The 27990-nt window shown below is 47.1% G+C and overlaps 1 protein-coding gene and 1 non-coding gene across 2 annotated transcripts in view; both read right to left on the bottom strand.

Annotated features, from left to right (window-relative positions):
- The window catches only part of TMEM132C (transmembrane protein 132C), a 429974-nt gene that overhangs the window by 297086 nt on the left and 104898 nt on the right, over positions 1-27990 (bottom strand). The gene's annotated exons all lie outside the window — the stretch shown is intronic.
- Positions 5141-5244, bottom strand: LOC112635709. Its single transcript, XR_003122042.1, has one exon. It is a non-coding gene; the product is annotated as a small nucleolar RNA U13 (small nucleolar RNA).

Genomic DNA, 27990 nt, shown 5'->3' with positions numbered 1-27990 from the left:
GACCATTATTTCAAATATGTTCATCAGTTATAGCAACAAGCTTTAAAAACTGCAGAAATGGTGGGGGAAGGGTGACATCCATATATGAAAAAAAAATTGGGTGATGTCTATGTGAGAAAGAAAAATCTGAAATTAAGGGAAACGGCTCTTTTCAGGTCTTCGGAGGTGTCTGCTGCATCAGACATCTCTGGTTTACTCACATGATATCAGACACCTGCAAAACAGGACTTGCCTTTCTCCATACGCCTCAAGGAGAGCCCTGATTGGATTTTCCTTCCAAGTCACTGCAGCTTACTTGAAACACAAGCCAACCTGAATATTTTTTCCTCTCTCCATTGGTGATTTATTAACATTCCCCAGACACAGAACGTCTCTCTCTGCTAAATCTGGCTCATTGTTTCTTTTTTATTGAAACAAAAGGCACCTTGATAAATGGATTATTTGATTTCAATGCCTCTTCTGAACAAACCCCGAATATCCTTTGCTGAAATTACATAGCGCGGTTTGCAATTTCATAACCGTCAAACTCCCCTTTAAAAGAGCAGGTACTTATATTCCCCTCTGAGCCCCTGGGGGGATATTTCCCCCCTTTTCTCTGGGAGAGCTCCAGCTCCATAATCACTTTCAGAGGCGACTCAGTCAGACTCCTAGAAGTACAGCAAAGGAGCTGTGCCTTTCAAAGACAAATGCTCTAAAATCTTCAGAATCTTGAACTTCATCAGCACAAGAAGGGTGCCTTGGGTAGGCACAGAGGGAAATATTTCCCAGGCGAAGTTATAAATCTAACACGGGCTGCTTTAACTGCATGGTGTCAGTGTTTCCGCAAGTTAAGCTCAGCCAGCGGCTTGCCTGGTGGCCATGTGGCCAACTCCTCCACAGCCTCCGCCTGCCCTCCCCTGCTGACCACCCACAACGTGGCTTGGAACCCAGGTCCATCCGCAGGTGGGTTCTGATTGGCTCAGGCCGGGGCTCTCCCAGGACAGGTGCTCCTCTAAGGGACAGTGTGTCAGCTTCCTATGCTGCTGGAACGAATTACCACAAACTTAGCGGCTTAAAACAACACACATTGTTTTTTTCTTTTTATATAGTCCTGGAGGTCAGAAGTCTAAAATCCAAGTGTCACTAGGGAAATAACACACACTGGGGCCTAACGGAGGTGGAGGGTGGAAGGAGGGAGAGGATCAGGAAAAAGAGCTAAATGGATACTGGGCTTAATACCTGGGTGATGGAATAATCTGTACAACAAACCCAAATGACTCATGGCTACCTATGTAACAAACCTGCACATCCTGCACATATACCCCTGAACTTAAAATAAAAGCTAAAACAAAAACAAAAACAAAAAAACTCCTCGAAGTGTCAGTAGGGTTGTGTTCCTTCTGGAGGCTTCAGGAAAGAATCTGTTTCCTTTCCCGTTTTCTGGAGGTCACCTGCATTCCTCGGCTTGGAGTCTCTCTCTTCTAAGCCAGCACCTTGGCAGCTTCTCTCACCCCTGACTTACTGCCTCCCTCTACAGGGACCCCTGTGATGACATCAGGGCCACCTGGATGATGCAGGATAATCCCCCATCTCAAGAGCCTTCCCTTAATCACATCTGCAAAGTTTGCAGTTTCCCCAGGCAGGTCACATATTTGCAGCCTCTGGCAATAGGGCTGGAAACATCTTTGGGGAAGGTGGCATTTTTGATCACCACAATGACTGCAGGGAGGAACACCACTGGCGTGTAGAGAGCAGCCAGCTCTGCTAGGTTCTCTGCACAGCACGAGACCGTTCTAAAACCACAAAGAATTGCCCAGATTCTGCATGGCTTTGCCCCACTGGACATTCACAGAGGTGAGGAACCCACCTACAGTGATCCAAGCAAAGAGCAGATCTTAAACATCCTCTAAAGAATTGGGAGAAGGGCAATGATTTCACACACTGTATGTGTTCTAGAATTGCAACTACTGGGGTGGAGATCGGACTTTCACGAAACTTATCTAAAAAGTTGTTGGCCCTTTTCGAAAATTACATCCACAATGCCCAATCTGCGTGTGAAATTCAACTTGCTCCAACACAGCTGCACCAGTCTGCAACTGTGGCTGACACACCCACGGTGACTCCAAATACAGGAGCAAGTACCTGACCACTTCATTTGGTCTTCTAGATATACCTGTTAAAATATTACTTTACCTTGAATTATTTTTCCTCCCTATGACAGAGCACTATTCTGATTTGTTTTTAATTATGTACATATATAGGTTATCAAATTATTTCATTTCGTGACTCATAAAGGTGAGGGTTGAGAATGACTGATGTTAACCGAGGGGTTGGCAAACTTTTTCTTAAAGGGCCATGTAGTAAATATCTTAGGTTTTTGCAGGCTAGAAGACAAAAATCAGTATTATATAGGTACTTACATAATCTTTAAAAATGTAAATACCATATTTAGCTTGCAGGCTGTACCAAAACAGGTGACGGGCTGGATTTGACCCATGGTCTGTAGTCTGCCAATCCCTGGTCTAAATCAAACAGGGCAATTCCAAGCTCATTCCCATTACCTGGTTCAGTTACACATAGGTCTAAACCCGTGATCCTCAAACACAGGCAGTTTTGCTCCCAAGGGGACATTTAACAATGTCTGGAGACTTTTTCCATTGTTAAGAATGGGGCTGGCGGCAGGGGGGCGGGCAGCCAGGTGTGGTGGCTTAAGCCTGTAATCCCAGCACTTTGGGAAGCCGAGGCAGGTGGATCCCTTGAAGTCAGGAGTTTGAGACCAGCCTGGCCAACATGGTGAAACCCCATCTCCACAAAAAAAAGCAAAAATTAGCCAGGTATGGTGGTGCGTGCCTGTAAGCCCAGCTACTCAGGAGGCTGAGTAAAGAGAATCGCTTGAACCCAGGAAGCGGAGGGTGCAATGAGCCTAGATTGCACCACTGCACTCCAGCCTGGGCAACAGAGTGAGACTCCGTCCCCAACCCTGCAAAAAAAAAAAAAAAAAAAGAATGGGGTTGGGGGCATCCTGTTAGCATCTAGTGTGCAGACGGAGGCCAGGGATGCTGTTCAGCATCCTACACTGCGTAGAACAGCCCACCCACCGAATCATCCAGCCCCGAAGATCACTGTGCTGGGCTGGGAAAGCCCTGCCCTAGGCCAAACTGGGCCAAGGACCTATGAGGAGAAGGGTGTCAGGATTTCTGGGAAAGAAGGTCCCTCACTCTTTAGCAAACGCCTTTCACCCCAGGGGCCATAAATACTGTTAGTATTATGCGTGAGCAAGTCTCCCCATAAATACTGTTATCCATCTGGAGTCTATGCATGAGTGCCCAGAGACACGCTCAGCCATGGGCGGGCACAGTGAGGGAAGGGACCGTGCTTTTATCCCAGGGCTTGGCCCAGTGAGGGGCCCGGGAGAAGCTGGCCTGGATCTCACCTTGCTGCTGCCCTCCCAGCCATGTGAGCCAGCGGACTTCCTCAGTGCGCCAGGGTTTGCTCTCACCTTCAGACAAAAGCTTCTAAAAGGACACACCTTACTTCATCCAAACTGCAGTAACTCTGCTTCGCAGTTCATATAAAGAAGGAGTCAGCATCCTTTTTTCTGTAAAGGCCCAGGCAGTAGATATTTCAGGCTTTCGGGGCCAAACGGTCTCCGTTGCAACTCCTCAACCCTCTGTGACCGCAGGCAGAGACCAATGTAAATAAATGGCTCTATCTGTGTTCCAAAGAAACTTTCCTTTTAAACACTAGAATTTGAATTTCACACGTCAAAAAGACTACCATTCTATCAAACAATTTTTTTCTCAACTATCTAAAGACATAAAAATGTAAAAAAAATTCTTAGTTTTCAGGCCACTACACCAAAACTGGTGGTGGGCTGGGTTTGACCCACAGGCCATGGTGTGGGGACCCCTGAGAGAGAGGAAGCCTTTCTGAGTCGTGTTTAGTGCATAGGAGAGCTTTCTTAGTGTTTCTTCCGCGCATTTTACAATCTGAATTACAGACCGGGTTTACCTCTTTGATTCAAAATGTAAACATGTTTTTTACTATGCCTCCAAAACAGTTTGGAAATGGAAACCAAAAAGAAAAAAAAAATCAGGAGGGTTTAGAGTTGTATAATATAAGCATGTTGCAGCAGAATTTAAATATCTGCATTTGCCGCTCACATAGCATATGGTTTGAGAATGTTTCGCTGCATCTATTCAAAGAGAGAGGCATCCATTTATCACAGATGGTGGCATTATTTATGATGGAAACTTACGTTAATCCTGAGAGTCCCAATTATTTCAATTCATATAAATAAAAAGGAGAGCATTCCTGTTCTTTATGATGGTCTTTTTCCTCAAAAATAAAGAGCTTATTTTTAATATAGTCCACATATTTTCTTTCCCACTAATTACAGATAATTAAAAACTTGTATGTACCACTGAGTCATCCACATTTTCCCCCCACATGTAAGTTTCATCTGCTTGCTAGTTAGCATCTGTAGTTTTGTTTGGTTATACCAGCATTTAGAATGATTATATTAATGACAAGTCTTAGGGGACAAAGTAGAAAATGCTTTCCTGATGGTTGAGTAAACAAAAAGAGAAAAGAATACACCAGAAGATAAAATCAATTTTCTCTTTCATTTTATAGCCTTTAACGTGTGAAAAGGACATTTAAACTGAGCTTTCCAAGAGGGAATGGGGAATTATAAGGGAGAATTCTGAACAGTCAATGGAGAAAAATATCCCTTAAGTGGGAGGTGAAATCTTTTATCCTTGTGACACCTGGATTATCAAGACAGGAGGAGGACAAGACAGACAGGAGGAGGACAAGACAGGCAGGAGGAGGAGAAGACAGGCAGGAGGAGGACAAGACAGGAGGAGGACAACAGTAAAACCATCAGTCAGCACCGTGTCGGTCCAGGTGCTACCTATCATATATCGGCTTCTTTGTACTTTCAACAACCCTATGCATGAAGTATTTTTATTATCTCTAATTTTCACATACAGAGATTGAAGCCCAGAGAGATTGAGTAATTCAGCCAAGGTCACACAGCTAAGAATTCTGAAATCAGAATTTGAACTCAGGATCCCTGTGCTCACTTCTGCGCTATCCAGCCTCAGAGCACAGGCTTCATGTTACGTATTTTTAAATTTTATTCATTTCTTATTTTTCACATCAGATGGGCAAGGTGCCAACATCATAACAAGGTCTGAGGGAGACACGTCTCACACATGAGCGTGAAAACCCAATCATCACCCTTACGGACTACAAAAGGACCTAGGCTTTATTTCAAATCTGTATCTCACTCTGGCTCCATTTTTCCCTGTGCAGAGAGAGTGTCAGTCCTCGGTAGACACAAAGGTTGCAGAACTATCACTGGCTGATGTCAGGTCAGTCTAGAGATGCTGAATGCCAGCTTGCAAGTATGTACAGTTAGCATCATGGAAAGAAAGGTCAGGAGATGGAGCCCCTGAATCCAGCAGCGCCTGAAGCTGGAGGCCCCTGTACTTTTCTCCTCCATGGTTTGAGCCAGCCTGAGATGTCTTCTTATCATTCTTAACTGACTGATGCTCAGCATCTTGTCTGATGGATGAGGCCCCTGAGCTTATCGCGGTTCTTATTTAATATTGTATCGGCAAGACATCCATCTCAGTCTTAACGTTAATCGGGGGAAAAAATCAACAGAGGGATAGGATAAGGAACAGTCTTCCCTCCATCAACATTAACTAAGAGGCTTGTCTGTGCCCCATGCTGCCTTGCTTCTGTAGGGAGCACACAGATAATTAAACCGTGTTTACCAAACTCATGGGAGGCTGAGCAGAGGGGAGGTGGCCTGTCGCAATAGGGAAGGGCTCAGATGGGAAGAAGTCAGCATGGGCATATGATATGACAGGTGAGGGCAGACTTGCACCCTAATCATTATTTAGAAGTAGAAGGTGGCCATGTGAGGAGAGAAGCAAGAGGACTCCAAACTGCAGGAGGGCAAGGTTGGAACGCAGAAGAGGGAGGTGCCCTGGAGGAGGCAATGTCCCAAGGGGAGGGGCGAGAGCAGTCCACCTCCATGGGAACCAACTTGTTATTTCAAATTGTGAACCCACAGTAAGAGCAAAAAGCAGACCCACTCTTCCGCTTTGTTTAATGGTGGTTTGTAAGTTTCCCTATGGAATAGAGACCCCCTCGTATGACCTTTCCCTGCTGCCTGCCTTGCTACGCTGCTGCAGCTGGGTGCTGAAGGCCCCTGACGGTTGCAATTGTTCCAGAAAGATGCGCCTTCCTTTGCAAACTCACAAACCACAAAAAACGTCACTCACAAGGCAGATGGAATGAACCATGTTAGAAGACACACGGCGAAGCCCCACCCAGACCTTTCTCTCTCCATTATGGGACCAATGCCTTCAGGTCAAGCAAACCCTATGGTCCCTGGACACAGGTGGAGACACAGTTAGCTGGAGGAAGGGGAAGAAACCACCTTCTACCCATGCGGGAGGGGCAGAGAGATGTCCTGAGCCCAGCTACTAGAAGGCTACCCTACCCCAGGGCCAGTGAGGCTGCGGGGAGCAGTAGCACATCAGAGCTGCTGATGTGTGATGGGGGCACCTGATTGGAAGCCACTGAAGCCTCTGAGTGCCATCTGCTGCCCTAAGATGCTCCCTGGCCAGTGGCTCCCCTAGGGTCACTCCCACTCCTGGGTACAGGCAGACGTGGCTAAGGTGTCCACTGCAGCTTTGCGCCGGATAGGAAATAATAGAAGAGCCTATCCACAATAAACTGCCTGAAGCAAACCCCAGGAGAGAACGCAGTCAAGAAAGAAAGAGAAGAGAGACAGAGGATAGGGCCCTGTGGAGAGGGCAGCTCCAGGCCAGCCTACCGGGCTCCCATCACACGCAGCCTGGCCACTTCCTAGCTGTGAAGGTGGGTGCTCACTCAGCCTGTCTGCGCCCCTGTTCCCATCTGTAGAAGGAGCTTCATAACAGCACACTCCTCTCGGGACCATTTTGAAGATGAAACAACTTACTAAATACAAAGTGCTCAGTCATGCCTGGCACATAGTAGGTCCTCAAAAATATTACCTATTAATATATATATATTTTTTACTTTAAGTTCTGAGATATATGTGCAGAACGTGCAGGTTTGTTACATAGGTATACACGTGCCATGGTGGTTTGCTGCACCCATCAACCCATCATCTAGGTTTTAAGACCCACAGGCATTAGGCATTTGTCTAATGCATGCAAGCATTTGTAATTCTCTGTCTCCCCTTGCCCCTCACCCCGCCGACAGGCCCCAGTGTGTGATGTTCCCCTCCTGTGTCCATGTGTTCTCATTGTTCAACTCCCACTTACAACTACCTATTAATTTTTTACTACTATTAGGAAGCAGCTGGAAAGGAGAACTACACGTATTAGCATAGAAAGATCTCCAAGATGTGTTATTGGGTGAAAACAATGTTAATTACGTAAAAACAAATAACCACGATAATATAATTACGTTTTCTTTGTAGTTTTTTCCCCCCACAGAACTTTAGAGAAACACTACCCAGAGCTTATTCAACGGCTTCGTGAATTCACTAAGCACCCCGCATCCATGTATCTTTCTGGACCACCAACTCTACTAAAGGGCTTCATGCCTGTGACCACAACGAAGCTGCTACCCATGGAACCATCGCATCTGAGTTCCAGGAGAAACAAAGTAAGGGCAAAATGTCTGTATTAGGTAAGTCTATTTACTTAACTTTTTTTTTTTTTCTTTTTTCTTTTTTTTTCTTTTTAGCTCAGGTAACTCAGTGAACATCAGTCTATACATTCTTGCCATCCTGGCTCATAACTGCACCTACTACAAGGGGGTCTGGGAAGGAGATAACACTTGGTCCTCAACTTAGGATACTGCAACGTAGGATTTTTCCACTTTATGATGGCGTGAAAGTGATACCCGTTCAGTAGAAACTGTGCCTTGAATACTCATGCAACCATTTTGCTTTTCACTTTCGGAACAATATTCAATAAATGACATGAGACATTCGACACTCTTTCCTAAAATAGGCTTTGTTTTAGATCATTTTCCCCAGGTGTAGGTTAATGTAAGTGTTCTGAACGTGTTTAAGGTAGGCTAGACTGAGCTGTGATGTGTCATAGGTTAGGTGTATTAAATGTATTTTCAAACTTAGAATATTTTCAATTTATGATGGATTTATCAGCACATAACCCCATCATAGGTAGAGAAGCATCTGTATTTTTAGTTGGGCACACTGCCACCTCCAACAAGTTTAGTATTCAGTAAGTAAGGAAGGAGGCGAGAGTGGATATTGTGTAGATCGTTACCATTATTACACCATTATCACACAAGGAACATATGATTTATGCTAAAACAATTACGTTAAAACAACTATAGTGATATTAATATTTATATAATAGTATAGCTTAATATTATATTAATTTTAATACATTAAAATGAATGAAATGTATATTTAAATATGATCTTTAGTATTCTATTATTACCATAAAATATTAATAAATTTAATGTAATTACGTTACAATAACAAGAACAAAAAACTGAAACACAACACTATGATTGTATATATGTATATATTTATGTGTGTTTGTGTGTAAATATGTACTCACCACACATATAAATGTTTAGAAAAAAATTATAAACAGTAAATCACACTTACAAAAGTGATTACCTAAGAGGAGTAGAAGGGAGATGAGATCTTTGGGATGGTCACATGTATTTTAGGTTTACTAGATTTTTTTTTTTTTTTTGTAAAATAAGGGAGACTGTACTCACACATTAGTTGTGCAATTAACATGCTGCCTTAAGAGAGCTTCCCTTGGCAACAGAGCTACTATTGCCTGATTTGGCTGGCTGAAAACAAAGCAGATGCATATCCTATCCTGTGTATGCTTCGTGTGGTTCTCCAACAGCTGCACACACTTTAAAGGTAGGATTTCTTATTTTTTCCCTGCATGTTCTTTGCTATTCTTAAATATCTATCTTCGAAGAAGAGAAAAGATGATGAATTTAACATGAATATATGAGCATCCAACATCTCTTAGTTTTCTTCTGTGACAAGAAGCGGTCACTAGATGTTTGGCTGAGGAAAGGACTTTTTCCTTTGTGAGCACCCAGCATGCTGCTCAGGTGGGTTAACCCAAGTTGTGCTTGCTTTACAGCTCTGGCAACCCCCTTTCTGTGCCTACCCATGTTATCAAAAGTCCTTAGAAAAGTTTGTTCCCTTTCCTGCCGGTACAGAAACCCGGAAAGCACCCAGCAGAGGATGCTCGCTTCCCAGTATCAGTTTTCTTCTTGTGTCTGGAATCCCTGTTTTCTTGGGGAATGCCATATGGCTGTCTGATGTGGTTTGGCTGTGTCTGCACCCAAATTTCATCTTGAATTCCCATGTGTTGTGGAGGGGACCCGGTGGGAGATCATTGAAACATGGGGGCAGGTCTTTCCTTTGCTGCTCTCATGATAGTGAGTCAGTCTCATGAGATCTGATGGTTTTTAAAAGTGGAGTTTCCCTGCACAAGCTCTCTTCTTTTGTCTGCTGCCACGTGAGACATGCCTTTCACCTTCCCCCACGATTGTGAGGCCTCCCCAGCCTCGTGGAACTGTGAGTGCATTAAACTTCTTTCTTTTGTAAATTGCCCAGTCTTGGGTATGCCTTTATCAGCAGTGTGAAAATGGACTAATACACCATCTTTAAAGAAGTGCATATCTCAGCCTTGCATGCCCTTAAGGATGGCTGTGTGCCAACATCCAGGCCAAGAGCTACAAGAGGAAGTTGTTGGGTGGAGCTCCAAGGACAGCACCTTAAAAGGAGCACAGCTGAGTCATCATCAGGTACCTTTGCCCATTTGCCCTTTCTTTTTTACCCGATTGCAATGCTGATCTGATGCTGGAGATGGAGCAGCCTTTTTGTGACCATGAGGCAAGAAGCTCATGCTGAGGATAACTGAATGGAATAACAGCAGGAACTGGGTCCCCCTTGGCATCTCGAAGCATCATGCGAGCCTGGGCTGCCAAACACAAAACTCCTTTCCTTCAGCCCAGCATCTAGTAACCCCTTCCTATCACAGAAGAAAGCTAAGAGATGTTGGATGCACGTGTATTTATGTTAATACATGCCAAACACTGAAATCGGAATATAAACTCCTGCCAAACACTGGACTGTCAAAGACAAAATTGATTCTGCAGCAAAATAAACAAGGGCTGTCAATTCATGAGCTTGTGGTGGTGAAGCCTATTGTCTGCCAGTTTCCTTTCAGCAAGGATTCAACGGTTCTAGGAAGGAGAGTCTGTTTTATATAGTAAAAGAGGAAATCCTGGGACAGCGTCTGATTGGCAAGGGTCCTACACAGTTGGGAATCCTGAAGAAGGAAGAGACTTTCCCATTGGTCTTCGTGTACATTTGACGGCCCTGGATTAGCTGCAAGTGAGCACGGGGCCAATCTGGGGATATTTCAAAGGAGGAAGATTGTTCAGTGTTACAGGTTGACTGTGGACAGTCATTTCCTAGAACAAGTGGAGGTCAGTAAAGCACTATTTTAAAGCGATGATGCTAAGGACAAGTTGCATGCCATGATAGGCATCTCCCAGGACTTTTTGTTTTTGCAAGAAAAATAAAGTCCCAACTTTGTTTGAACCACTCATTTTTAGGTTTCTGTAACTTGCAGATTCACACTGTTTGTGCACCTTGATACATCTATGCCTCAGGCTAGAGATCATCATGCAGCTTTTAGCTAGAGAAATGTATCAATCAAGCTTGTCCAACCCATGCCCTGCAGGCCGCATGTGGCCCAGGATGGCTTTGAATGTGCCCAACACAAATTTGTAAATATTTTAAAAACATTAAGAGTTTTTTTTTTTTTTTTCTTTTTTAGCTCATCAACTATTATTAGTGTTAGTGTATTTTATGTGTGGACCAAGACAATTCTTCTCTTCCAATGTGGTCCAGGGAAGCCAAAAGATTGGACACCCCTGAAATAATCTCCTTTTGTATAAGAAAGTTTGAATATCGCCTGTTTGCCTGTCTTTGCCGCCCCACCTCCTCCAGGAAGTCCTCCTTGATACCCCTGGCCAGGACTGGCCCTTCCTTCTTCCTGTGTCTGCTCCCCATCCTTCACCTGGACCACACACTGTGCTCCTTCATGATGTTCTGGAGTCAGGCTCTCTCATACTCAAATCTTATTTGAGAAACTGGAATATAAGCTCTTTCAAACCAGGCAGGCAGTTGAGAAGGAAGAATATGCTTTTGCATCAGGCATGATGAAGGTGCAAATCCTCACTTGTTAACTCAGCTGCCTGGGCAAGTGGCTCCACCGGTTCAAGCCTTTCTTGACAAATGAAGTGGCAGTGACAACCCACCTCCCCCCAGGAGCCGCTGCAGAGGCTTATTGAAATCCCCACCAGAGTACCTCGAAGCACGGAGCTCCCTGTCTGCACAGAGAAAAGGGTCTGTGTTGCATCCACACACCTCTGAGAGAGAGAGAGAGAGAGAGAGAGAGAGCAAGAGCGCAGAGGGTGGGGGAGACTCTGCAAAATTTTTATTACAGGTTCAGGTCATAGATATTAGTGGATAGTAGGTATTTTATGACAAGAGGCAAAATTGAGGATACTATGTAAGTATTTATGTAACCATTTAAAATGAAACCATTAAAATATAAAGATTATTCTTAGCTTGAAGGCCATATAAAAGCAGATGGCAGGGGTTTGGCCCAAGGGTTCTAGTTTACCAGACCCCTGGTCTAGAGTCTGTGTGGGGACAAAATGCACAGGCTCTGAAGGTTTGTGAATCCTGTTTCTGCCACTTGGCATCTGTGTGACCTAGAGCAAGGAGGTTCATTCTTTATGCCTTAGTTTTCCTGTCTGTGGAATGGGGACAACAGTACTAACAATACCTACCTCCTAAGGCTGGTGGAAGGATGAACTATGTCAATGCATATAAAACGATTAAAACAGAATCCAATATGCAGAAAGTGTTCAATAAATGCTAAGTAGGATTGTCCCCTCATTGTGTCTAGCACACACACCAGGGCTACTTAATCTTTTGCTGGGCTCTGGGGTCCTTGGGGAAAGCTGATGGATAGTGAAGGTACCTTTCCTGAGGGGAATACATGTGCCCACTTAACATACATGTGCAAAGGAGGGAGTCAGGGAAGCCTTGTCCATCCCACTATAGTGAGCCTCTTGCGTGAGGTCTGCCCTCAACTCCTGCAAAGGATGCTGAGTAAGTCATTGGAAAAATGATGAGTAAGGATCTCCTGGCCTTCCCAAAGGCCACTCCTCCAAGGCCCTCCTGCTGGCCAGCTGCCAGAGTGGAGTTAGGATTTAAGTGTTAGCACCAACCCTACTGTAGTGGTTCTCAAACTGTGGCACACTGTATGGGCACCACTTGGAGGAAGGGTGATTGCAGGAGCCCCTCAATTAGAGTGGCTTGAGAATTTGCATTTTCAAAGAACTTCTCAGGAGATGCTGATGCTGCTGGCCCAGGAACCCCACTTTGAGAACCGCGGTGCTAAGGCATCAGCCTCCACTCACTGGAAGCTGATAAAATGCACCAAGAGGACAGGACACAACTCTTCAAATTACAGCTTCAACATAAAAGCCTGGGAAGCCAGAAGATGATCTGATTCTAAAAGCAACCCTGTATCTGCCTATATCGAAAAGCAACCCTGTATCTTCTCTCCACGGCCACCACTCAGCCCAGGACACCTGTGCAGATCACCTGGACAGCGTCACAGCCTTTTCCTGGGCTCCCAGCTTTGCTCTTTCCAGGCTGTGACCCATTTCCCCATTGGGCACAGAGGGATCTTTACACATCAGAAATCAGATTCTGTCCCTGTCTGACCTAAAACCCTGTAGACAGAATAATGTCCCCTCTCCTAGAGAGGGCCTCATCCTAACCCGTGGGGCCTGTGCATACATGAGGTTGCAGGGAGAGGGTGGTGGAGGTACAGCTGCAGGTGGAGGCAGATGGCCAGTTGGCTGACAGTAAGACAGGAGGATCATCCAGAGTGACTGGGTGATCCCCATGTAACTTGGGGTTCTTAGAGGTGGCGGAGGGAGGTGGCAGAGGAGGCCACAGGGATGCGAAGTGAGCAGCACCCGCCCACAGCTGCCAGCTCTGCAGATGGGGGAAGGGGCCAGGAGCCGAGGTAGACGGGCACCTCTAGAAGCTGGAAAAGGCAGGGAAATGCATTTGCCCCCAGAGCTGCCAGGAGGAACACAGCCCTGACAGTACCTTGCTTTCCGCCCACTGAGGCCCATGGTGGGCTTCTGGCCTCCAGAACTATAAGGTAATCAATTCGGGTTATTTTCAAGCCAAGGAAGTTGTGGTGCTCCATTACAGCAGCCTAGGAAACGAGTAACCTGCCGGGTGCGGTGGCTCACACCTGTGATCCCAGCACTTTGGGAGGCTGGAGTGGGAGGATCACTTGAGCCCATGCATTTGAGATCAGCCTCGGCAAAACAGCAAAACCCCATCTCTATGAAAACATCAGCATGGCAGGGTGGGGCATGCCAGCAGCCCAGGTACTCAGGAGACTGGGGTGGGAAGATGGCTTGAGCCCAGGAATCCAGTGCTGCAGTGAGCTATGATTGCGCCAGTGCACTTCAGCATGGGTGATAGAACAAGACCTTGCCACACACAAAACAAAGTGAAACGATACAAAACAGAACAGAAAACTTAACCCTTCAGCAGCTTCTCTTTGAATAAAATCTAAGCTTCTTAATGTGGCAAGGGCTGGGCCTTAATTGGCCTGTGTCCACCTAGATCCATCCAATGCCCCCTACTCAGTGTGCATAGACCTGCATGGAATGTTTACGCCAACTCAGAGGCACCGGGCTGGCCATGTCCTCTTCTTGGATGCTCTTCCCCAAATGCTCATGGAGCCTTTTCATGATGCAAGCGCTGCCTCCATGATCCATACATTGGCTGAGCACCTACTATGTGCCAGGGTCTGTTCTGGGCGGCCGTGAACAAAGCAGAGTTCCTGCAAGCATGATACCTACGTTCTGGTAGGAGAAAGCAGAAAGCAGGCATGCAGTGGGGGGCGGTGTTGAGCACTCTCGAGAAAGACGATGCGCCCTGGCAGGAGCCTACTTCCTGACCGTCCCAGCGGAAGCAGCTCTCACCCCATCCCCATCCGTCCCCATCTGTCCCTATCCACCTCCACCGCACGGTCTTCATGGCTCTTCCTGCTATCTCCAAAATGATCTTTGTTTTTTGCTGTTTTCTTTGCGTAATGTCTCTCTTTTCCTACTAGACTGGGCAGCCCAGGAAAGAGGGACTTGATCTCCTTTTTTCCCAGTGCCTAGATCAGTATCTGGAACTTGAGTGTGCTTAGTAAGTATGGAATGAATGAATGAATCAATGAATGAATGAATGAATGAAGTATGAACAAAGTAAAGGAGTTAGCACCCCTTGGGGCTCAGGCTGCCAACCCCCTGGATGCCCCAGACTCATTTCTGCATCTCGCCAGTGTCTCTGGTGTTTGTCTCTCCCAGGGGGACTCTTGTAGGGTGTGAAGGTAGCCGCAGAGTCTGACAAAATACAAACTGTCACGGTCTTCTGTTGCCCGCACAGACTTCTTTTGGAGCAGCCTCCTGTGAATTCAGTATCTGGTATGTGTTTAGCCAGCTGCCACTGTTTTCCTCAAGCTACGTGTGAAACCAACACTCTGTTAAGAAGTGGAAACAAGATCCTCCCCGTTACTGCATCAAAACTAGGGCAACCGAAATAAACAACACAAAATCAGCGCCCGGAAGCGGAGGGAAGGAGGGAAGCCAGCCGGCGTCAGCTGCGCAGAGTACACGGCCAAGCCTCCTTGGAGGGTGACTGTACCTCTTCGGGGTGGCCGCCACAGCAAGGTGACGGCTGGGCCTGCGGGGCGTCCCAACCATGCTCTCTCACCCGGAGCACATGCTCCCGGCCCAGTGCTGGTCCAAGCTGGTCAGAGGCTGCGGAGCTCAGACCCAGCGACACCTTCTCCAGGGAAGCAGTGTCAAACTCTAGGCCCAGGGGGCCTCGTTGGCCCTCGGACAGTTTATTGCACACACAGCAGTTAAAAGAATAACAGAGAGGGAGGGAGAGAGGGAGGAGAGAAGAGACAAGGGGAAGAAGAGAGGGAGGGAAGATGGGATACCACTTCTTTAAAATTAGAGACAGCACATAAAAACTTAGATTCTTAGTTTCTTTAGAAAAGTTAAGATTTGGGGCAATAGCAGGCTGGATTCGCTGCCTGGCAGCCATCGGCTGGAGTCAGGAAGGGGCCGTCCCTTGGGTCTTCAGACCGCCAGAGTCCCCACCTGGCCGCCCTGGCATTCCAGCCCTGCCTGGCCATGTATTCTCTGGGTTGGCCACGCAAGCCCGAGAGGAGCCTCTTCCTCTCTGCACACTGAGCCCACGGATCCCAGAAGAGGAAGCCACTGGCCGAGACGCTTTTCCCGGGCTCGGGCTCTTGGAAGTGGAGGGAGCCCCCGGGTGAACTAGAAGCCCTGGCCTCTTGGGACTAAGTCAGACCCACGCAGCAACCTCCCGGCCAAGGAGCCAGGGGACATTTCTAAGTTCTGCCACCAGAGGGCGGGGAAGGGCACAGGTGAGGGCCGGGCGCAGCTGCCCAGGAGCAAGCCGGGTCTGGGGTTCCTGGAGCCAGGCAGGGCGACTCCCACCTGCACAGGCAGCTGGCCTGCACAAACACCTGCACCTCCACACACAAAAATCGCCTGCGTGATTTTTGTTTTTCTGAGACGGAGTCACGATCTGTCGCCCACACTGGAGTGCAGTGGTGTGCTCTCGGCTCACTGCAAGCTGTGCCTCCCAGGTTTAAGCAATTGCCCTGGCTCAGCCTCCTGAGTAGCTGGGATTACATGCCCAGCTAATTTTTGTATTTTTGGTAGAGACGGGGTTTCACCATGTTAGCCAGGCTGGTCTTGAACTCCTGACCTCGTGATCCACCCGCCTCGGCCTCCCAAAGTGCTGAGATTACAGGTGTGAGCCACTGCACCCAGCTGATTTTTGTTTTTAATTGTGATGAATTGAGAACAATTTGGTTCCTTCGAATTGCTGGAGGAGTCCACAACAGAACTCAGTCACTCAAAGCCCTGCAGGGCAAAGCGCTGGGTGTGCAGTTCTCTCCCAGGCACAGGTTTCCCAAGCCCGGTGCTCCAGGTGGACCACCAGCCAAAGGCATCCACGCCTCCTGGTGCAGAAGCCCCAGTTCTGGAGCGACCTCCATGCCTGCATCCCGGTCAGAGGTAAGGCCCAGCTCAGGACAGCATGCACACGTGCTTACTTGTCCTGCGGGTTCCCGAATTGGGGCTTTGCTGAGAGCTTTGCACAGCACAACCCACTGCATTCCCATTCCCAGTTTTTTCTTCTTTTTATCTTTTTTTTTTTTTTTTTTTTTTTTTTTTGAGACAGGGTCTTGCTGTCGCCCAGGCTGCAGTGCAGTGGTATATTCATAGCTCACTGCGGCCTCGAACTCCCAGGCTCAAGCAATCCTCCTGCTTTAGCTTCCCAAGTAGCGGGGACCACAAGTGTGCATCAACCATGTCTGGTTAATTTTTTAATGTATTTTTATCTTTTGTAGAGATGTGGGTCTCTCTATGTTGCCCAGGTTGGTCTCAATCTCCTGGCTTCAAGGGAGTCTCCCACCTGAGACTGATGAAGTGAAACAAACAGCTTCTAGAAATACATGTAAAAATCAGAACTGAACAAGACTGATCCGTAAGAAGAAAGGTCTTCAAAACCACCCTCTGACTTCCAGAAGCTTTAGCGGAGCCTAGGAATGGAGTCCCCAACGCGGTGGCCTCACCAAAGGCCATACAAGAGCCATCCAACCCACCATCACAGGCTTGCTTTGCTTGGAATCCTGGAAACTTTGCTGCCTGATCTTGAACATGAAAATGAAGATTCCCTCCCCTAAATGAGGTTCTGAAAACATCTGAACCCCGCTTCATTTGATAGAAGCCAAATGGTACAATCCTGCCTGCCGCTGCCATCGAGGCTAAGGACGGCACAACTGCTGGAGGAGCCCCTGCCCTGGCAGCTCCTACAACCCACGTTTTCTTCTGCAGGGAGGTACACCCCCAGATCTTTTCCCATCCCGTGGCCCATGCTCAGCACCTCCCAAACCAGTGACTTATTTGAGTCACTTTACTCTAGATTGTCTCCTTTGTCTTTCAAGAAGGAGAAGGCAGACGTCGGCTCCTCTAACTCTGAATGACAGGCTGCCCACCTGACTCCTCCCTCGTCCGCTTTTCTGGAACCTGAGCACCTCTTTTTGTTTTGTAGGATTTGTTTGTTTGTTTGTGTGGGTTTGTTTGGTGGTAGTGGAGCTGTTTGTTTCTGTTTTGTTTTTAAGCTGTTCAGCTTAGCTAAAACCCACCCTTTGGCGTTAGCCATGGGGCCAAAGTAGGCCAGTTAAACAGATGCAGTTCTCTTAATAGTTAAAAAGCGTCCTTATGTAGATAATCCATCACTATCCTGATATGGAAGGACTGCTCAGTCAGAGAGTGGTTACACTACGAGGATTCCTGGAAGCAGAGCAGAACTTTGTGAGCCATTAAGAAAGCAAAATGGCTCAGCCTTTTCCCTCCCCGGGCTTATGATTCCTTCCTGCATTAATTGTGTCTTTATGGGAAAGTATTCGCCTGGAAAAACTCATTCAAGCAAGCTCCAGCAACACCAATGGTCCCCTGCCCTGCAAAGACAAGGACTGGGGAGGGGGAAATAGAACCCCCTGGGGGTGGAGAGAGAAATTCCTTTTGAACTTAGGAATGATAAGATGATTAGGAGAACAGGGGGGCTTTGTGTCATTAATCTGACCTGCTTTATCTTGCCCTGAATCCCAGGACACCCAGGGATTCCCAGTCGGATGCCAGAGCCTGAGCACCCTGGGAAACGGCTCAAGCATCCGTCCCTGAGGACGGGTCAAGTCAGCAGGGCTGTGAGCTCCTTAGCGCCCGGAGCGTGTTTCCACGTGAAGTTGATTTCATCGCGTGTGGAAGTGAATTGACCAACGGGCAGTTGGCCACTGTGAAAGCTGAAAATGCACCCACCCCTTACCCACTCCTAAGTTCCTGCCCTAGAGGAATACACAGACGTGCACATATATACACAGAGCACAAATACACAGACATGTGTATATGCCCACACACACGTACACAGGGGTGCCCATGCACGCACACTGACACACATGCACAGGTGCACACACATGCAGGCACACACCTAAACAACTGCATACACACACACATATACACATGTACACACAGATGCACATGCATATAGACTCACACACACATACATACAGATGCTCACATGCACACACACAGACACGCATACACAGACACACATAGATACACACACAGATGCAGACACTCACATACAGACACAGAGACAGACCTATGCACACACACATACATACACACACACCCATATACACAGATTCACACACACAAATATGCACACATACACAGATACACACATACACGGTACACACAGCACAAACACACACATACTCAGATACACATACATACTCAGATACACATACCACATACACTGAAAAACATGGACCAAGAGGATCACTCTTTTATGTGTTTTAGCAGAAAATTAGAATATCTGTTCTTCTGTCAATAGGAGGAGAGTTAAAACATGTATTTATTCATGTAAAAGAATTCTGTAGAGAGTTGAAAGGAAGACTCTAGAAACAAGAATGGTGACATTCTTATTATTGAATCATTATTATTAAAGCTGGAGGATGGGTGCATAGGAATATGATCCTCTCTTTTTGTAGATGTTTGAAAATTTCCCATCATAAAAAAAACAATAAAAAGAATGACCTAGAGCTATGCTACCATCCAACACCAAGCCATTAGCCACATGTGGTTATTGATACTAAAATTAACTAAAATTAAAAATTCAGCTCCTTGGCCACACTCGCCATGGTTCAAGTGCTCAGGGGACCTTCCCATTATTGCAGAAGTTCAATCGGTCAACGCTATCTGGATCTTTGATGTCTGAGATCTTTAAAATACCTTGGGTTTCTACCACAAGTGAAATAGTATTCCTACAATGGCACTCCGTGCAGTACGTCAGTATGACAGCATTTATGTAACTGTTTAAAACTCAGGGAAAAAATGCATTTTTCTGTGAGCACAAATCTGTACGTACACAATACGTGAAGGGTCTGGGAGCTCGTGCCAAGCTCAGAACAACGGCTTCTTTTGCCTAAGGAGAGGCTGAAATATTACAGAGCTGCAGTGGGTGGCTGAGCCTTGGGGAATCAGCTTCACCATTAAAGTATGAATGTATTATTTGTGTACCTAAAAAAAAAAAAGTGAATAATGAAAACAAAAATGGACACTCCTGGGGGAGGAGTGTTGCGAAGGGTCTTCAACAGGACAAAGAGAAGGAGGTGAGAGAGCAGAGTGTATCCGAGATGGTTTCCCCTTTGCGGGGCTGTCTTCCTCTTAAAAGCAAACCCCCTTTTCCTCTTAAGAGGTTGCTAGACTGCCCACCGCTTTTCATTGCTGACAAAAAGCAAGGGAAGCTTCCGAGAAGTGCTTCTCTTTGAGCCACTGAAGTTTGTGTCTTGCCACTGGCACTCTTTCAAGCCGCCAGATGCCGTCCCCCTCAAAGCTGCTCTTTGTGGAGAGTATTAAGCCCCGGCCAGCCTCCCAGCTGGGACAGCTCCCTCTACTCCGCCGCAGCCCAGTGACTGCGCCTTCAGATGGCGTCTTCAGAGCAGTGATTCCCGCAGGAGACCCTAGAAGCCACTCCCCAGGAAGGACTGAGGAGGAGCAGGCTTCCTCTCTCACGCCCATAGGTTTGCTGGTCGGTTATATTATTATTAGGTCCTTTCAAAAGAGCAGCCACAACTAGCCAAACTGAGTCCTCTGTAAACACTCAGATGCGATTCTAGAAAGCTGTGTCTCCCTGAAGACCGGCTCCCCGGGTTGCCACGTGTGTTCAGCATGGACAACTTTAGTTTCCCAGGAGAGGCTGTGGGAGATGAATGGGACAAGCTTCACTCTTCAACTCGGCTGTGCCAGATGGATTCACAGTCAAGCCCCATCATTTGCAGATTCTGTATTTGCAAATCCACCTACTCGCCGAAGTCCATCAGTGCCCCTGGTACTTTCACAGGCATTCCCTGATAAGGCGGTGCAGAGACAATTTTTTTTTTTTTGAGACAGAGTCTCGCTCTGTCACCCAGGCTGGAGTGCAGTGGCCGGATCTCAGCTCACTGCAAGCTCCGCCTCCCGGGTTCACACCATTCTCCTGCCTCAGCCTCCTGAGTAGCTGGGATTACAGGCGCCCGCCACCTTGCCCAGCTAGTTTGTTTTTGTATCTTTTAGTAGAGACGGGGGTTTCATCGTGTTAGCCAGGATGGTCTCGATCTCCTGACCTCGTGATCCGCCCGTCTCGGCCTCCCAAAGTGCTGGGATTACAGGCGTGAGCCACTGCGCCCGGCCCAGAGACAATTTTGAGGGACTCAAAGCATATTCCCAGCTGAGGTCAAATGTGCCCACGTTGTACTGTCCTGCTTCAGCCACGATGCCATATATAAGCAAGTGGCCTTTCTGCGGTCCTTGTAACTTCACGTTTTCGGTCTTCTGTGCTTTCTTTCGGTGATTTTGCTGTCTCAGACATCCCCCAGGTATAGGAATAAAGCACTGTCTAGTGTTCCTAAGTGCAAGAAGGCTGCACTGTGCTTCACAGAGAGGACACCTGCGTCCCGTCAGCTTCCTTCAGGCGTGAGTTATGGTGCACTTGGCCAGGAGTTCAATGTGAATGAATCAACAATATGTATCGAATCAGGTGTCTTTGGACAGAGAAATGCATACAATCAGGTTGGGCTTTAATCCATTGATGACTATGTTATGACCAGAGGCCGTAGGGACCTAGCTCTGTATTTTCCTTACAAAACTTTTTTTTTAGAGATGAGGTCTTGCTGTGTTGCCCAGGCAGGTTTGCAAGTCCTGGGCTCAAAGCCATCCTCCTGCCTCAGCTTCCCAAAATACCAGGATCACAGGTGTCAGCCACCACACCTGGTTTATATTTCCTTTAGAGCAATGATTCAGTATTTGCTAATTTAGTGTTTATGGAGACTTTATAGAAGATACCTACTGTGAATAATGAAAATCGATTGTACTTTCCTCCAATATCTCTGCCTTAGAAAAGATGGGATGCTCAAATAATACATCTTGCTCCATTATTATTTAATATCCTGTTGCATGCTTCGTGCTGTGAATGAGTGGCATCCAAGGCATTACAGGTCTGGTATAGAAGAAGTAATTCAGGAAATGGGCAGGGGGAGGGCAGGCACTGGCATTTTTACACAAGATCTCCCATCACATGGACTTTCTGATTTATTTCTCACAAACATCTGGCCACATGCCCCAGGGCATCTCCAACACCATTCATTCCTTCAACACACAGCTCTTGCTCACACCCTACGAGCCTGAGCCAGAACAGTAGACAGAAGAGACAAACCATCTTTCCGAAGCTTCCTTTCCGTGTAGTAAAATAAGGACTATCAGAGGGGCAGGAGTGGGTGTAATTTTAATATGGTGATCAGAGAAGATCTCACAGAGAAGACGACTTGTGAGCAGAAGCTTTGAGGAAAGGAGATGTTACAGATAAGGAAATTGAGGCATGGAGAGATTAAGCTCTTGCCGAAAGTTCTTCAGCTCTTCGATGGAAGAACCGTGACAAGTGCTTGATCAGCTGGTGTCTGTGTCTCCACCCACACTCTCGAACTATCCCCAGTTCATAGCACACGGTGAGGTCTTGGCAAACTATTACTGAACAGAACTCTGCACTCTCACCACAGAAGAGTATGTTTCTCCTCTTGGGTTTAAAGTGGGTTGAATGCTGGTCGCTAAAAGCCTATGTCCATGCCCAAGCCCCAGAACATGCAAAGGTGGCGTTATTTCCTTGGGAAAGGGTCTTTACAGGTGGAATTAAGGAAGAGATCTTGAGATGAGAGCATTCTGGATTTGGAATGGACTCTTAGTCCAATGACAGGTGTCCTTTTCTGGAGGAAGAAAAGATGCAGGAAGAGGAGGAGACCATGTGAAGATGTAGGCAGGGACTGGAGCAATGCAACCACTAGCCCAAACACCTAGAGCCCCCTGAAGATGGGAGAGGCAAGGAAGGGCCCTCCCCTAGCGCCTCTGGAGGGGTGCAGCTTAGATTTGTTGCCTCTACAACCGACAGGAATTAAATTTCTGTTGTCTTAAGTCATGCAGTTTGTCGCCATTTGTTACAGCAGTCCCAGGAAACCTGAAGAGGTTGTAAAAAGCCGAGCTGAGACAAACCAGACAGAATCCTCCAAACTGTGTGGGCTGATCGAACAAAACGACATGGGGGAGGCAGAGGAGGCAGCTGCTCAGCTAATGGGCACCAACATTACCCAGGAAATCAACCTCTCTTTCTCACCCACAACCTACCATGTGGCCCCCCATCTTTCCTTTCACTGACCAACCACAACCCAACCCCATCTGATGGCACGGTCCATGCATGGTGGGGGATGCACGGCTGTGGTGAACAACCAATCCATCATGGCATCCTCATGTATCAGCCTGTTTTCATGCTGGTAATAAAGACATACCTGAGACTAGGCCATTTATAAAGAAAAGAGGTTGAATGGACTCACAGTTCTATATGGCTGAGGAGGCCTCACAATCATGGCAAAAGGTAAAAGAGGAGCGAAGTCATGACTTACATGGTGGCAGGCAGGAGAAGTGCCGAGCAAAAGGGGGAAAAGCTCCTTATAGAATCATCAGATCTCATGAAAACTCACTATCACAAGAACAGCAACATGGGGGTAAACACCCCTCATGATTCAATTACTTCCCACCAGGCACCAGGTCCCGCCCACGATACGTGGGGATTATGAGAACTACAATTCAAGATGAGATTTGGGTGGGGACACAGACAAGCTATATCATCTCAACCTTCTTGCTGTCCTGAGCAGAGGAGAGTCCAGTATCTTTTGTGCCTCGTGAACTGTGAATTGATCGTCACCCCACTCACTGGGCCTGGAGGAATACGCATTACTGTGACAACTCCTTCCACCAGCGAGGCTCGTGTGGGGAGCAAGACACTGTAATAGTGCCAATTAGTGCTTTGATGCAGGCATTCCTGAAACGGTGCTCTCCTGTTGAAATCTGTGAGTGGCATCGAATGCATTTGCTGTAGGAAATTTTGATCTCCTTGCTGGGTAGTGAAGGTGAAAATGAATAGAGGTACTTAATTTTTTTAAAAAAATCTGCTCTCTTTTTGCACCTTCAAGTGATCTTCTAAAATGGGCACAGTAACAACCCTAACACACTGGTAAGACGGCTCGGGTTCCCGGCTCCATGCTCCAGGCATGGTCGCGTAGCAGGCCTGATTCTGGATCTCACACCGGCACAAATTACGTGTCCATGAAAATGACAAGGGCAGAGATACAGAGTTGGAAACATCAGAACCTGTAGTTTCCCTCATAACTCGGCCAGCCCTGGGGAAGGAGCCCACACTGTTCTTCAGAAAATCTGATGTCAGAGCAATGTTGATTAGTCTACAAATCTACAAGTCGACTATTCACCAACCCAAAGCACACCATGTAAGTGTTTTCCTACTTTAAGACCTAACAACGAGAAGCTGGGCAGTGGAGAGGACGGGGATGGTTTACAAATGTGTTGGGGTGTGTCCCACAGTGTGAAATATTTTCATCGCTATTAGGACACACACATATATACATATATATGAATTCATCTCACCAAAATAAAAGTCTCATTACACAGCATCATTTTCTCTTCTACTCTGATACTTCCTGTTCTATTCACTTCCATTTCATTCCATGCTAGTCTGACTCTTAAATAGCTGCTGAATTTGTCTTGTCTCCTTTTAATGGGTCATTACCTACAATGGGATAAAACACCAGCTGACAGTGGTGCAATAGAATCCCAAACTATGTGGTAGGCGGGTTCTGTAGTAAGCCTGTTGAGGCAAAAATACAGAGTCAAAAGTATGTATAGAAAAAGATTCTCAGGCAGGGCACAGTGGATCACGCCTATAATCCCAGCACTTTGGGAGGCCGAGGCAGGCGGATCATGAGGTCAGGAGTTCAAGACCAGCCTGACCAACATAATGAAACCCCATCTCTACTAAAAATACAAAAATTAGCTGGGTGTGGTGGTGCGTGCCTGTAATCCCAGCTACTTGGGAGGCTGAGGCAGGAGAATCGCTTGAACCTGGAAGGCAGAGGTTGCAGTGAGCTGAGATCATGTCACTGCACGCCAGCCTGAGCAACAAAGCAAGACTCCATCTCAAAAAAAAAAAAAAAAAAAAAAAAAAAAAAAAAAAATCAGGAAAGCACATGGTAAAGGATGACATAAAAATCTCTTACTCAGTGAGTCCAGCATCTCCCTGAAGGGGAGTTCGGTTTCTCCCTGCAGCATGAGGGAGATGGATGTTTCCAGAGCTAGATGTCAGTAGTCACTGGCCTGCTTTGGGGGTCCACGCCATAGCAGCAATGCTTATCTTTCCACAGTAAACCCACTCTATGAAAAGCACAAGAGAACGGAGACCTGCGAGGAAAAACAGGTTTATATCCCATGCCTATTTTGGGGCACGCACCTACAAGCGGAATGGCAAGGGGGTCACTTCTTCTTTTAAGTTTTCTGTTCCTAAATGCAAAGTGAGATGCATACCCTTTACTAGACCTGTTCATCTGTAAAATAACAGTCATTCATGTAACAACATTCTTTAGCTTTCCAAATTCCAGGAGGCTATAAATAACGTCATATTTGGATCCATCTTTTAAAAGTCGAGTCACGTGTTGGCATCCACATCTTGAAACCCCTAGAACTTGAGGGGTTTGCTTCATGCTTCAAGTTCATGGGTTTTTCGGTTGCTTATTTTCTCTTTTGTAGTAATAAATATATCATAATTCTCTTGATGTCTAAAGCTGACACTTTACAACAAGAGATGTCCCGAAGGTCTTGTTTTAAACCTATCAAACCCTTGAGTGAATAATCAAAGAAATTTCACTCTGACACAAGTAGGAAAGTTTCAGATTTCTATGACAACATCCAAGAACAAATTTGATCAGCAGTTTCAAAATTTGGACCCTGAGACCTTCATAAATCAGAAGAAGAAAAATAATCTCTCCAATGCACCTGGTTACTTTAAGCCCAGGAAATAATTAGGGCAGGCTACTGCAGTATTTCTTTGGTTTACTTCCTTCTAAAAATCCTTAACTGATGATTTCAAACATTCTCTTAGTGATTACAGCTTCCTGATGATTAACAGCTGCAAAGTCATCACTATCTCCGTAAGCCTCCTCCAAAGGGGAAAATGGGAGAGGAGAACAAATCCACAGCAAAGCCCTGCTTGAAACTCAGAATATTCCCACCACAGGCAGCCTCAAATGCAAGGTGCTTCCCATGGGCTCTGAGATCCCACGTGAGCTGGCCTTGCCCAGGTATGCAAAGTCACCTTCTAAATCTGCCCTGCTACCAACACTCCAGACCCAGCGGCCACCCTGGATATGCTACCCTCGCCCATGCCTCAAATCCATCACCTTTGTGTCCATCTCTTTTCCCTGGAACATACCATCCCCGACTCCCAACACACACACTTCTTCAAGTGCCTCATTCCCACATTTCCCTTGGGTTTCACGCCTTAGGGAATGTAGTGTTGAATTATGTCCCTCAAAGAGCTGTGTCCAAGTGCTAACTCCTGGCACTTATGAATTGACCTTATTTGGAAACAGGGTCTTTGCAGATGTAATTAGTTCAGGAACACAAGATGAAACTCGCTTGGATTTAGGACGGGCCCTCAATCTAATGGCTGGTTTCCTTATAAAAGAAAGGAGAGGGATATTTGAGATGCACAGACGCAGAGGAGAGACGCGGAGGGAAAGTTCATCTGAAGGAGACGGCAGAGAAGGGAGAGATGCAGCCACAAGCGAAGAAAGACCAGGCGCTGTCTGGAGCCACCAGAAGCTGGGAGAGCTGGAACAGATTCCCCCATGGCCTCTAGGAAGAAGCCATCACCCTGCCGACACCTGGATTTCAGATTTCTGGCCTCCAGAAGTGTCTTTGGTTCACGTCACCCAGTGTGGAGTCACGGTCACGGCATCCCTAGAAACTGCCAGTGGAGCCCTCCTGTGGCCTTCCTGTGACAACAGCTCCTGCCCCCCCGGTCACACTGTCCCCAGTGCTTTTCAGCCACGGCAGTGCCATCCCGCAGGGGACATTTGGTAAGATCTAAGGGCATCTTTGGGGGCAACTCCGGGGAGATGTTACCGGCATCTGTGGCTAGGGGCAAGGGACGCTGCTGAACATCATACAGTACACAGGATACCCCCCCGCCCCACCCACCCACCAAAGAAATCTGGCCAAGAGCGAATGGTGCTGAGGCTGCGGAACAGCTCTCATCCCCTGCTGTCCTTTATTTCTGTCTTTATCTTGCAGCCTTATCTCTGCACTGCGGGTGTTGTATGGTCATTTGTCTTGGGCTGCTATGTGTCTTACCTCCTGTCCAGGAGGACAGGGTCTGTGTCTTACTTCACAGGGTGCCCGAGCCTAACACAGCACATGGCATAAAGGTGCAAAAGATGCCGGGTGGAAGAGCCAGTAGCTGCCAGGCACCAAATAGCCAAACCCATCCACTGCCTGGCACACGTCTGCAAATGGCAGGTGCTGGCTGTCCTTCCCACATCCCTCTGCAGAGTGCTCACTGTGCCCAAGAACTTCATTGACTTGTAGTCACTCCAGGGGCACCGGAGAGCCCAAGTCTGAGGGGTGCCAGCAGCAGTGGCTCCGCCCAAGCAACAAAGCGCAAACCCCAAGAGCTCACCTTGAGGCAACAAAGCGCAAACCCCAAGAGCTCACCTTGACACCTCTTCTTCCCTCATCCCACTAATTGGTCAGTTCTGAAACCTGACTTCTTCCATACACACACACACTCTCCACCTCGGAGGGTCCTGGTTTCAGTCCTGTTGTTTTTTGCATAAACTATGCAATAGTCTCCCAGATGTCCCCCAACATCTGTGTGTCACCATTATCAATCCCACGTGCTGAGCCCCTCCCCCCCAGCCAGGCGTCATCCACAGTGCCCCACATGCATTTCCTCATCGTGTGTCACACAGCGTTGAGCAGGGACTCTTATTATTCCCATTCGACAGAGGAGAAAGTTAAAGCACAGAGGTTACGAGAGACAAAGGACCTTAACCCAGGGTCCAGGCTGCAGGGCCCATGTTTTAAATCCCACTCCTTGCCTGACTGAAGCCGGGGATGCAGGCAGCTGCTGCGGGAATGGAATCTAAGCTGAAATGCAGCACACAAGGCCATCCCTGGCCTCGCTCCTGCATCTCCCTCATGCTCATGTTAGGATGTTTTCACAGTGAACTACTTGAGCTTCATCCAAAACCCTGAACAAATTCAGACTGACCAGTGTTCATTCATGCCTCTATCTGCTGAGTGCTTCCTACGTCCTTCCCTTTCCCCCAAATGAATCCTCTCGTATTCTCTAAGATCTGGAGTAGTCAACAACACGAGATCTTCCTGGATCACCCAGCGCGGCCTGGTGCTGACTTTCTGGGCCCCACGGTCCACTGCACACCCCACAATCTTCCACACGGGAGACGTGAGCCATCCACCGAGGAAATGGTCCCAATCGTCACTTTCTCTTCGGCAAACATTGCTAGCTCTTACCCAGCATTCATTCCCTCTTTCTCCCTTGCAAAGTGAACTTGCTTTTGTCGAATTCAGCAAGGCAATGATAATTGACCTGTCAGCCAGGAATCCCATTCCCTCTGAACACTTTCTCTTTTTCTCAGCCTACCTTGAAGGTAGAGGCAATCCAATTCTGGCCAATTACAATTAGGGGAATATCTGTTTTGGTGGAAAGCTTTTCCTTCCTTGACAAGAAAGGACAGAGAGGACCGGCCCCATTCCTTCCTTTCTTGGCCAAGAGTATGATGCCTGAAGAGGTAGAAATGAGTTTTTGATCCTGTAGGAAGAGGA

This window comes from Theropithecus gelada, chromosome 11 (genome assembly GCF_003255815.1).
Source record: "Theropithecus gelada isolate Dixy chromosome 11, Tgel_1.0, whole genome shotgun sequence".
In the NCBI taxonomy this organism is placed as follows: domain Eukaryota; kingdom Metazoa; phylum Chordata; class Mammalia; order Primates; family Cercopithecidae; genus Theropithecus; species Theropithecus gelada.
The sequence above is the reverse complement of the archived record's forward strand: the minus strand, read 5'-3'. Positions and strand labels throughout refer to the sequence as shown.